Here is a 14,792-nt window from a genome sequence, read left to right as displayed (position 1 = left end):
TTCTTTTATCAAGTCAGTATAAAAAGAACTTACCTAAAATGGTCCTACTCAATACACGTAGAGTGTACTGGTGTAATTTATTAGTCAAGATAAACTAATACCTAATTACACTACGACTATTCCAATGGTTTGTTCCTTTTCATCTTAGTCGTGAGCAACTATTTATAATTTATAAAAAACTGATAACATGATCTTCTGTGTATGACACCACACACCATGTTATCTACAATATAAATGAATTGAACAACTACAAATAAATGTAGGTATTTGACCATTGTGATTCTTTATTTCTAAATAAATGTTTATACAAAAGGTAGGCTTTTAGTATACACTCTAACAATTATTATTTGGTTCTACATCAAGAACCATAAAACCATTTGTTACATAACCATACCCAATTAACACAAAGTTAATTCGAAGTTCCACACAACGGCTATAAAAATTTACATTATAACCTAAATCAAAAAGACAAATGATGGAAACCAGATTCCGTCGAATCTCAGGAGCATACAGGACATCATGCAGAAACAAGGTACGCCCACTATGTAGGTTGAGCTTGCAAGTGTCAATTCCTTTGACCTCAATTCTTGCATTGTTTCCTACATATATCCATTTGTTGCCAGCTGGTACCCGACGGTACTCCATAGTATGTAGCTTGATCACGTGCTACGTGGTTCGTTGCTCCTGAATCTACAATCCATAAAGGATACGAATCAGCTAATAACACTGTACTTGCAACAAATTGCTCGTGGAAAGAAGATAATAATGGATCTACCTTTTTAGGCTCAGTACAATCCCGAGCAAAATGGCCCTTCTTGCCACAGTTGAAGCAAGTCAACTTGCTCATAGGTCTTTGTCCATATCTCTTTCCTTTCTTCTTGATTTGGTTTTTAACAACAACAACAGCGCTAGCCTCCTTTCCTTTTCCCTTTCTTTTCTTAAATCATCTTTTCTTATTCTTGGAACCAGAACCTTCAGCTACAAAAGCTTGACCAGAAATCCTTGCGGATTCAATCCTCTCCGCCTCAAGTTCAACATGGCGTGAGACATCGATGAAAGTCTTGATACTCTCACTGTGGGTCAGATTCTGTTTCATCGTTTCCCAAGAATCAGGAAGGGAACGGATAACTGCTTGAACCTGTTGTTCATCGATCAACGCATGACCAGCAGTCTTAAGCTCTCGAATCATGTTACCCATCTCCCTGAGATGTTGGGCCATGGTAACATTCGAGCACTTTTTACAGCTATCAAACTTGATAGTTAGCTGATGGAGCTTACACAGACTGACTCCACTGTACTTCTCTCTAAGGGCTACCCAGATAGCATAAACAGATGGTAATGACTCATACTCAAATACCAAGTCATCCACCATTGAACTAATCAATATATCCTTAGCAATGGAGTCCTTCCTTTTCCATGCCTTATAGGCATCAAGGTCACGTCTGTGTTGTGCTGTAGAACCATCAATTGGTTCCTCCATGATTTGATTTACAGCCTCTAGAACTTTTTCTTCCTCAAGAACGTATTGTATCTTAAGGTGCCAAATTTTGTAGTTATCCCAATATAATTTCTCACCCTTATTGAGTTCAACTATGATATTTTTAGTTGCCATGATCTACATAAATAAACACATTATTTATTATTTCAGTGTAATTCATATATGTACAATTATTTATTGACTTAGTGAAAATTAGAATTAGTTTACAAAATCAAGTGATAACATTGTTTCCACTCATCATTTGTATGTTCTAATCTAATCAACATTGATCAATCATATTACACATATCCCATCTAATGAACAAATCATTATTTAAAATGAACTAATCATTTTTCATATGAACTAATCATATCATGAAATGAACTAATCATTTCCAAGTTTGTTAACATATAACATAACTTTTCATTATATAATTCTGTTCGTACATAACGACAGAAATTATTACACGACTCAAAAACTAGATGAGCTAGCACTGTTCGTACATAACGACAGTAAACAGAACACTAGTAACATAGATAAGCTAGCACTACTCCCACTAGGATAAATGCTAGAGGAGTGAAAATTGCATCCCATTTATCTCGGATTCTATGATTGGTGGTTCAACCTCAGATGTATCCATCAGATCCATTTTTGGATCTTCTACACACTCTTGAGGACCCTTCTCTGATTCTTCGGGATCCATCTCTAGATCCTCCTCGGGATCCATCTCTAGATCCTCCTCAAAATCTTCAGGATCCATTTATGGATTCTCTTCAAATTCTTCAAGGTTCATCTCTGGATCATCCTCAAATTCTGCGGGATTTGGATCCTCCTCTAAATCTTCAGAATCCATTTCTGGATCCTCCTCAAATTCTTCGAGGTCCATTTCTTCGGGATCTAGATCCTCTTCAGATTCTTCAGGACCCCAATTCAAATGAAGTAACTCCCTACACATCTCTGAATATAAGATGTGCCCATCAAAATCATCCCAAAGTTGGAATGCTATCTGTCTTAGATGTTCCGATAATGAATAAACCAGAGACCATCTTCTTTCTTTTTCCTGGACTGGATACCCTTCTTGCTCGAGATTCCAAAACAACCAATCAAGTCGACCAATAATCCTACCGACTCCGTGATCCGGGTCATATTCCAGCTTCTTGATCTCCTCCCATAGCTCATGTTGTCGTTTATAGCGACTGATCCGGCAGTAAGAATGGGAGTCCCCATTTAGTAGAGTCAACGCCACGTGGAGGTCAAAAGGTAAAAGGCCAACCAGAAGCTTGGCCGAGCGGATAATGATGGTGACGACCGGCTGAAGCTTCCGAGCGGAAGCAATACACCCCGGCGGGAAGTCGGGGTTCCGAAGCTCATGATGAACAGTATAGTAGTGCCGAGCGGATGGCCCGCTCGGCCGAAGGAATAAAGTATCAACACTGCGAACAGTCCAGAGCACATGACCAGGAATACCCCGAACGGACGTATACCTTAGTCCGGTCGGACGTGATGGGACTGCCGAGCGGCATGCCGCTCGGTGCGGAAACAGAAGGGCTAGAATGACAAGACAGAAGATTATGCTATCTCATCAGAAGATTATGCTGTCCCATCAGAGACTGTAGCAGTAAGGGGTCAGGCAAGCTCCTCTGACAAGCCCATACTGGGTATGGGCTGAGGATACGTGTGTGCCTCGGTGTATGTGCATCAGCCTCCTCAGAGCTCTATATAAGAGCCCGCAGACTTCGCCGGAGGTATGAAAACTCTGATCTTCGGAGCTATTTCATCGTCTTCTTCTTGCCTGACTTGAGCGTCGGAGGGTCGTCGCCGGGGACTCCTCCCCGGCCCGACTTCTGTGCAGGTTCGCCGGAGGTCTGTGCAGCTGGTCGGAGATAGGGGAGAGCGCCACGTGCCCAGCGTCCGTCGATTCAGCGACTCGGACAGGATCAGCGACTCGGACAGGATCAGCGACCAATCATCGTGTATATCGTTCTTTGTATCTGGAATTGAAAATCATGATGTCAGTACAAAATCGACAGACCAGTAACAAAAACTGGTCAAATTCAATTCCCACATATAGAACAAAATATACAGAATGCACAAGCAATTAAGAAAAATAAATTTCCTTATTTTGGGGAGTCTCATGTGACTGACACATTGGATCGGCCGATCAGGAATCCGGATCTTAAACTTAATCTATTGTCCTCATTAGAACTAATCTAGTTGGACATGGATTTCTGACCTATGTTCTATTATTTTTAAGCCTATTTGAGTCAATTTCAGACTTATTAATCAAACTTAGGTCCATTTGATTCATCCAATTGCTCATTGGATTAAGTCTAACCCATTAGAATAAATCTAATCTTTTTGATCAAATCTGATACAACAGAACTAATCTGGTCATATTTGATCAGCCTAACTTTTGTAATCAAGATCACCCCAATTGATTCAATAATAAACCGAACTGGTTAAACCAACAAATAATTTGAACCAGATCTAGGTACATTGAATCAAACTGGTCTGCTTAAATTAACTAATAATTTAAACCAGACCTGGATTTGATCGGATAAGTTGGTATGATTCCATTTTCAATAAATTGAACCATAACTTAATTAAATATTTATTTATTAATTAATAAATGCATTTCCTTATATATTTAATTAATTAATAAATATATATTTAATTAAATTTTAGGCACTGTTCATGCATGTGAAGAAGAAGAAAAAAAATAAAACATGCATGCATTTTTTTTTAACATGTTTTTTTTTCTTCGTCACTGTGCTTCATCAAAAGCACTGTGCATCTCCTTTTTTCAATCGATTCATGAATCGATTAAGGCTGTGCATCTCAATTTTTTTTCTTCAATCGATTAAACAACTGTGCGCGATTTTTGAATCCATTGAAACAAAATTTCAATCGATTCAATTCAATTGAATCGATTCAATTGATGAATAGTGCTCACTGTTCATCTTCTTCGCGATAAAAAGGAAAAAAAAACGCGAAAATCTTGATTTTCATGCTTTCAAAACTATGCTCTAATACCATTGTAGGGTTCTTTTGAGAGCATGAAACAAAACGAAATCAAAGCAGTAACCACTTACAGTGATCTCCCGAAGAAATTGTCGAAGAACCACCGGAGAAGTCGTTGTTGCTGTCGCCGAGAAGATCGCCACTCGAAACCTCCTCGAACTTTTCCACGAACCAAATCCCAACCTCTGGATGTTCTCTAGCGCTCTCTGATCACCTCACAACTTCGCTTGCCCCTCTTTGATCACCTTCGCATCACCTTCTGCTGCACTCTTCTCCGATTGCTTAGACTCTCCTTTTATAAGAAGGTCGAGGAAGACGAAGGGGAAAGGATGCCCCTTCGTCTCCTTGGCATTTGCAGCAACGAGACGTTTGCAACAACGAAAGAGACGATCCTCTTCGTCTCCTGTAACGCCCAACAACAGCCACTTGAGAAGAACAAAACATGGGAAATTATGGAGCTACCACAAAATAAAATAGCAGTGAGATGCAAATAGGTGTTTACCGTGAAGTATAGGTCAGATGGGTCACTAAAAAGATACAAGGCATGGTTAGTTACTAAGGGCTACACACAAACATCTAGATTAGACTATCAAGAAATATTTGCACCAGTGGATAAGATGAATATAGTGAGGTTTCTATTATCCTTGGCTGGAAATTTCAATTGGAATTTATAATAGTTTGGCGTAAAGAATGTCTTCCTTCATGGTGACTTAGAGGAAGAGATATATATGGAGATTCCATCGGGCTTTAGAGGAGACATCAAAGTGAGCAAGGTTTGCAAATTGAAAAAGGCATTATATGGACTCGAGCAATCTCCAAGAGCTTGGTTTAGAAGGTTTACAAAGATGATGCTCAATATTGGGTATAAACAAAGTCAAGGTGATCATACATTATTTATCAAACAAACAACTTCACGGGGGAGTTACTGCTCTATTAGTGTATGTTGATGACATAATTGTTATGGGGAATGATGAAAAAGAAAAGGAGACCTTAAAAAATTAGTTAGCAAAGGAATTTGAGATCAAAAATTTGGGGTGCTTAAAATACTTTCTTAGGATAGAAGTAGCTCAGTCTTAGCAAGGTATCTTCATTTCCTAACAAACATATGTGATTGACCTTTTGGAAGAAACTGGTAAATTAGCATATAAACCTGTTTTAACCCCAATTGATCCCAATCATAAAATTGGAGAGACGAATGATAATAGTGCAGTAGACAAAGAAGGATTCTAAAAATTGGTTCGAAATAATATATTTAACACACACTTAGTCAGACATTGTCTATGTTGTGAGTGTGGTAAGTCAATTCATGCATAACCTTAAAGAGTTTATCTACAAGTTGCAAATCGAATACTAAACTATTTGAAAGATAATCCAAGAAAAGAAATTTTATTCAAAAAAGGTGAGTGATTGATTCTTGAAGGTTACACTGATGCAGACTATGCTAGATCTCTAATTGATATACTTTCAACAACAGGTCATTGCACATTCCTAGGCAATAATCTAATCATGTAGAGGAGTAAGAAATAAAACATAGTAGCTCGATCGAGTATAGAAGCAAAGTTTAGGGCTATAACTCAAAGTATGTGTGAACTACTATAGTTGAAGATCATCCTTGAAGATCTCAAAATAAAATGGGAGGAGTCTATGAAACTATATTACGATAATAAATCAGTCATAACTATTGCTCATAATACAGTACAACATGATAGAACAAAGCATTTCGAAATCAATAGACACTTTATAAAGGAAAAGTTAAACAACAAGCTAATTTGTACTCCCTATGTGTCTACAGAAGAGCAACTTAATAGATGTGTTTACAAAGCGATTTATTCAAGCTGAGAATGAATGGTATCTATTCATAGACATGAGCAGAGTATTGAAAAGACTAATTATTTTATGATATAGTTGATCATGAAAATCTTTTAACATGATAAATTTGAAAATTCTTTGATATGAAAAATCCCTTTATTAAAAATATAATTGATCCTGTCCGAACGCCGAATCAACGGACGCTGGGCACGTGGCGCTCCCGGCTGCTGACGTGGATCTCTGGCTAGTCTCACGAAGCTCCGACGAACCTGCACAGAAGTCGAGCCGGGAAGGGGTTCCCGGCGGCGACCCTCCGACGCTCAAGTCAAGCAAGCAAGCAGTGGAAAAAAGTGGCTCCAAAAGTCTTGACCGCGTACCTCCGGCGAAGTATGCGGTTCTTTATATAGAGCGGTGAAAGAGCTCCTACACGTCCACCGAGGCGCGTCCGTATCCGCAGCCCATACCTCGGTATGCGTCTGTCAGAAAGCTTACCTGACGCCATACTGCTACAGTCCAATCACGTCTTCGATGGGACAACAGAACACCTCGTTGTCAGACTTGGAGTATGGCCTAGCCATAGGACTTGACGGCTGTCAGAAGATGTTCTTGCCCATCTCTACCGACCGCAGGCCGGGGCGTCCGGCAGGCCGGGGCGTCCGGCAGGCCGGCTGGACGGGGCGTCCGGCAGGCCGGCTGGACGGGGCGTCCGTCCGGCCAGCCCTCATCTTGCGCGCCGGACGACACTCACATCCCGTCCGGCCTGCCATTGGTATCGATATGCTAGGGATCTTCTCAGTAGGGTTCTATGTAGGGACTGTTAGCAGTATGTCACCCTCTGCTAGGCCTTCCGCTCGGCTCCTTGTTACTGTTCCATTGAGCGTCGGAACCCCGAGTTCTGTTGGGGCGCCTTTTGCCTTCGGCTATTCACTGGTCGGCCGGTCGGGGCCGGTCGGGAGGTCGGCCCCTCCTTCTCCGGTCGGCCCTTGGCCTTTTGACTCCAGCGTGGCCTTGGCCCCTCAAAATGGGGGTCCCCTATTCTAACCGCCGGATCACTTGCCTTCCCCTCAAGTCTAGTCGAAGGAGGCGAAGTCCGACTGACTGGACTGCCGATCTGATCGAGTGACGACCGATACCTTAGTCCGCTCGGACTGGCTAATGGAGGCACAGCCGTTCGGCGATATCTCGCCCGTGCCTTGGAATTTATGCCGAAGCTTCTGTTAACCACGTGCGTTAACCCGTAACTTGTTGACACGTGGCTGCCTTTCTCTTGTCAGGGTATGGCGGTGGCGTCACATCCGATGGGACAACCGCCGTTTGAAAGGAACGACTGGATGATGACCTCGTTATCGACGACCTAGATCGGACGGTGGAAATTGATCGCTGCCGCCCTTATATAGCTCCCGACCCCTGCTCTTCGCCGCATTTCGACCTCCTCGTTTCCAGACATCCCGCTGCTCCTCTTTTCGCCGGCGACCTTGCGTTTCAGCTCTCCGACGACTCCACAGCTCCTTTCGATCATCTCCTTTGCCCGTAAGCCTTCCTTTCCCTTGCTGCCTCTCCTTTTTTCTTTTTCTCTATTAGGTATCTTTTTCATCATCTTGCCATCTTCCCTAGTTTTGTTTCTTTTTCCATCCATTCCGCGTTTATTCCCGGTCCTAGACCATGACTAGTACCTCACAGTCGACCGGCGGCGCTCCTGGTTTGTGGTACACGACCATGGAGAGCCGTTTCGACGAGGAGGATGCGTTGCGTCTTGCTCGGACCTACGATATTCCTCCTGACCATCACATAGTATTAGCCACACCGGCCGATCGGCCCCATGAACCGCCGTCTGACACTGTTCTTTTCTTCCGAGACCAATTTTTTGCCGGGCTACGCTTCCCACCCCATAAGTTTATCTTGCAAGTCTGCAATTACTTCCGCATCCCGCTCGGCCAGATAGTTCCTAACTCCATTAGGCTGCTCAGCGGGGTGATAATTCTCTTTAAATTGAACGACATTCCCCTCGACCCTAAGATTTTCCACTACTTTTTTTATCCCAAGCAAGCCGAGTGGGGCACCTTTGTTTTCCAGTCTAGGATAAGTTTCGTCCTCTTCGATAATATGCCGAGCTCCAACAAACATTGGAAGGAGCATTTTTTCTATGTACATTTTCCCGAGCCGCCAACCTTCCGTACCAAGTGGCAGACGGCGATGCCAGCGCAACCGGAGCTCGGCAAATTTAGAGGCGACGCGGCCTACCTTCATGCAGCCGAACGGCTGGTTGGTCAGCGTTATCATATTGACAAGCTGCTCCTTCTGGGAGTAATGCACATATTCGGCTTGTCTTCTACCCCAGCCGATCTGCCCTGCAGCATGAGTAAGTTCCCTTATCTTCCCGTTTATTTTGTTCTAACTGATTTATTTTTTGCTTCTGCAGCTGAAATTATGTGGCGCGCCAAGGCTACCGAGCGGCTAAAACTGCGAGCAGCCGAGATCGAGGCAGCCAAGAACAAGGAGATCGCCGAGCGGGGCATTGCTCCAGCGGATCCGGCCGGCGAAGAAAGTGAGGGGGCCCAGGATGTCTCCAAGGCCTTAGCCACTCCTGCCTCTCACGGCGAGGCTGCGGGCGACATAGAACCCTCCGATCAAGCCGAGGTAGAGGGTCGTTCGGCCGATAACGTTCCTCTGGCAACTCGGAAGCGCAAACGGCCGGAGGCAACCTCTCAACCGATTCCATCCGATGAACCGCAATCCGAGCGGGGCGACGAAGCTCCAGTGTTGTCCGGGACAGTTTCTATTGAGAGTACCCCGACGCCGCTCGGCTCTCCAAGGGCAACCTCTGAGATGCCGCCCTCCAGTCCTTCAAGAACGCTGCGACGTATTAAGCGATTGGGCGACCGTCCTTCCTCCTCCGCCGGTGAGCCATCCGGCAAGGCTACTGCTTCTAAAGGTGATCCGAGCGGTCCGACATTGATAAAGACCATCTTGCGCCTCCCTTCTGAAGAATACATGGCAGCCGCTGATCGGCCTATCGTCCCCGAGCAGCAAATCACACTCACGGGTCCCCTCGCCAAAGCTTGGGAGGATGCTCGTCTTCGGATCGCCATGATGACTCTTGGTCAGCTCGGCGACAGCAATCTACAACAGGCGACCGGGGTATGTTGTCTTGCTTTGTTAGTTATTTCGAATCGAGCTTCTAACCTGCTCATATTCGTTCGCAGAACTGGGTGGAGCAGATTGCCATCAGCAATCGCCTGGCCGAACTGGAGGACGAACTGAAGAAGCTCAAGGCTGCGGGGGACAGCAGACAATCGACGGCCGCTCTGGAGAAGGACAAAAGGTTGCTGGAAGCTGAGCGGGGTAAGACTTCCGGCTTGACAAGCGAGGTTCCCCGCCTCGAAGCCTTAGTCAAGCAACGGGATAAAGAAGTAAAGACCGCGACCGCTCGGAAGCTTAAGGCCATTGATGATATGGACTTGATGAAGGTGGAGAACCGGGGGCTGGAACAACGGGTGAAGGAGCTAGACGCTTCACTAACTGCCGAGCGGGAGGGTCGCTCCGCCGATCGGACCAAAGTAGAAGGAGCCTTGCAAGATCTTCAGGCTGCCCTGGATGCTTCCCAGACCGCTCTCAAGGATTACCACAATGGAGAGGCCGGTCGATCGGCGGAGGTACGCAAAGCCTTCGTCCGCTCGGATGAGTTTGGCGAGAAATTTACCGACAAGCTCTCCTTGACTTTTGAGGAGGCAATCAAAGTGGCGGTGGAATACTTGAAGAACAAAGGTCATGCTCCTACCGATCTGTCCGTCCCTGCCGAAGACCTGGCGACCATGATGGGCTCCATCCCTGACCATCTTTTTAATTTTGATGACTAAGAATATGTCTGTGAGGCTATTTTGTAATTTTTCTGTATCCGTGCCGGTCGGGGCAAACTTTAGAAATTTTGTCTATCTGCCGGTCGGCGTGAATGAACTGTGTCTTGTTATTTGCCCATTCTCCCTGCGTCCGATTTTTGTTTTTCGCCTTGGTCTTGAGCTTTTTGTGCCCCAAGTACATTTTATAAATGAGCCGCTCGGCCTTATGCTGTTACGTCGGGTCCGACCGAGGGCTACGCAGAAAACCATCCATCCGGCGGCCCTATAGGCTTCGGTCGCCCGTCGAATTTTACCTTCAGAACTTGACTACTGCCCGATCGGTGGGTTTATAAACGCCGAGTCGTCTCTCGACGGTCTTCCGCTAGGACGTTTATAGACGCCTGCTCGTCTCTCGATATTTAACGTCGGAGCTCGACGGTCTTCCGCTCGGACGTTTATAGACGCCGGCTCGTCTCTCGATATTTAACGTCGGAGCTCGACGGTCTTCTGCTCGGACGTTTATAGACGTCGGCTCGTCTCTCGATATTTAACGTCGGAGCTCGACGGTCTTCCGCTCGGACGTTTATAGACGCCGGCTCGTCTCTCAATATTTAACGTCGGAGCTCGACGGTCTTCCGCTTGGACGTTTATAGACGCCGGCTCGTCTCTCGATATTTAACGTCGGAGCTCGACGGTCTTCCGCTCGGACGTTTATAGACGCCGGCTCGTCTCTCGATATTTAACGTCGGAGCTCGACGGTCTTCCGCTCGGACGTTTATAGACGCCGGCTCGTCTCTCGATATTTAACGTCGGAGCTCGACGGTCCTCCGCTCGGACGTTTATAGACGCCGGCTCGTCTCTCGATATTTAACGTCGGAGCTCGACGGTCTTCCGCTCGGACGTTTATAGACGCCGGCTCGTCTCTCGATATTTAACGTCGGAGCTCGACGGTCTTCCGCTCGAACGTTTATAGACGCCGGCTCGTCTCTCGATATTTAACGTCGGAGCTCAACGGCCTATTAAGGCTAATTTTTATCATATGCCCGGCCGACCGGCACGGGGTCTTCATCATTGAGCTCCCGACTCGGCTAACATACTCCTGGCCGAACGGCGCAGGATTTTTGACCTCGATCTTGCTTCGAATAATATACACCCCGTCTGAACGGTACGGGATCTTTGCCTTCGAGCCTTTGGCTCGTGTAATTTATATGCCCGGCCGAACGGCACGGGGTCTTCACGCAGTAGGCCGTTCGGCGGATAATGCTCAATGCGTTTTTATCTTTTTGCTTCCTGCATTACAAGGGCATAGGCGACTAGCATATACACAAAAGTGAGTTACATCGGTGCACCTCTTATCCAGCTCAATAAGGCTGGAGATGATTCGCGCTCCACGGCCGATCCAGCTGTCGTCCGTCTTCATCCTCCAAATAGTAAGCGCCCGAGCGGAGTTTTTCAATAACCTTGAAGGGCCCGCCCAGGGAGCTTCCAGCTTGCCGACATCGCCGACCGGCTTGACTTTCTTCCAGACAAGGTCGCCGACCTGGAATGATCTGGGGATTACACGGCGGTTGTAGTTTTGCTTCATCCGCTGCCGATACACCATCAGCCGAACAGATGCCTTGGCTCACTCCTCGTCGACCAAATCCAACTCCATGTTCCTCCGTTCGGCGTTGCCACCATCGTAACTCTGGATCCGGACGGATTCGACACCGACTTTGACAGGAATAACCGCTTCGCCGCCGTATACCAGATGAAAAGGCGTGACGCCCGTTCCTTCTTTTGGAGTCGTTCGGATGGCCCATAGGACGCCCGGCACTTCATCCACCCAACTTCCTCCCAAATGGTCGAGCCGAGCGCGCAGAATGCGGAGAATTTCCCGATTGGCTACTTCGGCTTGACCGTTGCTTTGGGGATAGGCCACGGACGTGAAGTGTTGTTCGATGTCATAGCTTTTGCACCAATCCTCGAGCAACTTTCCTGTGAATTGCCGCCCATTGTCGGAAACCAGTCGGCGAGGGATGCCGAACCGACAGATGACGTGTTGCCAGATGAATTTTTTGACCATCTGTTCGGTGATCCTGGCTAGCGGCTCGGCCTCCACCCACTTGGAAAAATAATCGACCGCCACTAGCAGAAATTTTTGCTGCCCGGTTGCCATTAGAAATGGACCAACAATATCCATCCCCCATTGATCGAACGGACATGAGACTGTGGATGCCTTCATTTCCTCTGTCGGTCGGTGGTAGAAGTTATGGTACTTCTGGCAAGAAAGGCACGTCGACACGGTCCGAGCAGCATCTACTTGTAAGGTTGGCCAGAAGTACCCGGCCAATAGGATCTTCTTGGCCAACGATCGTCCGCCCGGATGCCCTCCGCATGATCCTTAGTGTACTTCTTGGAGGATGTAAGCCGAGTCCTCCGAGCTCACGCATTTCAACAGCGGGCGTGAGAAAGCCTTCTTGTAAAGCTGATCGTCGATGAGTGTGAACCGACCGGCTCTCCTCCTTAGCAGCTGGGCTTCATTCTCATCGGGTGGCGTGGTGCCCGAGCGGAGGAACTCTATGATGGGTGTCCGCCAGTCGCTTGGAAACGTGAGTCCTTCCATCCGGTCGACGTGCGCCACCAACAATACTTGTTCTATTGGCTACTGAATGGCGACCGACGTTATTGAGCTTGCTAGCTTAGCTAACTCATCGGCCGCTTGATTTTCTGCTCTGGGTATCTTCTGGACAATAACTTCTCTAAAATCGGCTTTGAGCTTCTCGAAGGCTTCAGCGTAGAGCTTGAGCCGAGCACTGTTGATTTCGAAGGTACCAGAGAGCTGCTGAGCGGCCAACTGTGAATCCGAATGAAGCGTTACCCGACCGGCTCCCACATGCCGTGCTGCCTGTAAGCCGGCTATGAGGGCCTCATACTCTGCCTCATTGTTTTTAGCTTTATAATCCAGCCAGACAGATAAGTGCATCTTCTCTTCTTGGGGAGAGAGCAGTAGTATTCCAATCCCGCTCCCGAGCCGAGTGGACAACCCGTCCACATATATTCTCCACATAGCTTCCGGCTCCGGCTTTTGCACCTCAGTCACAAAATCGACCAAGGACTGCGCTTTGATTGCCGAGCGGGGCTGGTATTGGATGTCAAATTCACTTAACTCCGTCGTCCATTTGATGAGCCGCCCGGACGCTTCTGGGTTCAATAATACACGCCCGAGCGGGCTATTGGTTTTGACAATGATGGTATACGCTAGGAAGTATGGGCGAAGGCGCCGAGCGGCGAGGACTAGGGCAAAAGCCAGCTTTTCGAGCCCAGTGTAGCGAGATTCAGCATCTTTTAAAATATGACTAAGGAAATACACAGGCTCTTCTCCGCTCGCCCTTACTAGTGCCGAGCCAATTGCTTGCTCGGTGGAATACAAATAGATACAAAGTGGCTCACCCGCAGCCGGCTTGGCTAATACCGGGAGGGAATTCAGATATGCCTTCAAATCTTCGAACGCCCGATCGCATTCTTCGTCCCAGTGAAATTTAGTGGCCTTGCGCAAGATTTTGAAGAAAGGAAGGCTCCGGTCGGCGGTTTTGGATATGAATCTGGATAAAGCAGTTATCCGACCGGTCAAACGTTGCACTTCCCTTGTATTTCTTGGAGGCGACATGTCTTGTAGAGCTTTCACCTTGCTGGGATTTGCTTCGATTCCCCGCTCAGTCACTATGTATCCCAGAAAACGCCCTCCTTTTGCTCCGAACAGGCACTTCTAGGGATTTAGCTTGACTCCATATTTGCGCAGCGTTCGGAAGGTTTCCTCCATGTCTTTGAAGAGATCGGCCGCTCGGACGGTCTTGATGAGAATGTCGTCCACATACACTTCCAGATTTCACCCGATCTGCTCTCTGAATACTTTATTCATCAAGCGCTGATAGGTGGCTCCCGCATTCTTCAATCCGAACGGCATCACATTATAGCAATATGTGTCGTCGACCGTCACGAAGCTGACTTTTTCTTGATCTTCACAGGCGAGCGGTACTTGATGATAGCCTTGGTAAGCGTCGAGCATACAAATTAATTCGCAGCCGGCCGTAGAGTCCACTAGCTGATCTATCCTGGGCAGAGGATAAAAGTCTTTTGGGCAGACTTTGTTGAGATCTCAAAAATCTATGCATACTCTCCACTTGTTGCCTGGCTTGGAGACTAATACTACGTTCGTCAGCCAGCTCGGGAACTGCACCTTGCGTATATGGCCGGCTTCCAGAAGCTTTTCCACCTCCGCCTGGATGATGGCATTCTGCTCGGCGCTGAAATCTCTTTTTCTCTGCTTGACTGGCCGAGCGTCCGGTCGGACGTGGAGCTCATGCTGCGCAATACTTGGTGAAATTCCGGGCAGCTCATGTGTCGACCAGACGAAGACATCATGGTTTCTTCTGAGGCATTGGATCAGCTCCTCTTTCTGCTTCACCTCCAGATCGGACGCAATGAATGTCGTAGCCTCCGATCGGGTTGGGTGTATCTGTACTTCCTCTTTTTCTTCATAAACTAAAGAGGAAGGCTTTTCAGTTATAGCATTCACCTCAATCCGTGGCGATTTCCGAGCGGAACTTGCTTCTGCTCGGACCATTTCAATGTAGCATCGCCGAGCTGCCAGTTGGTCTCCCCGTACC

Source organism: Zingiber officinale, chromosome 1B (assembly GCF_018446385.1).
Source record: "Zingiber officinale cultivar Zhangliang chromosome 1B, Zo_v1.1, whole genome shotgun sequence".
Taxonomy (NCBI): Eukaryota; Viridiplantae; Streptophyta; class Magnoliopsida; order Zingiberales; family Zingiberaceae; genus Zingiber; species Zingiber officinale.
This window is presented reverse-complemented; position numbering follows the sequence as displayed.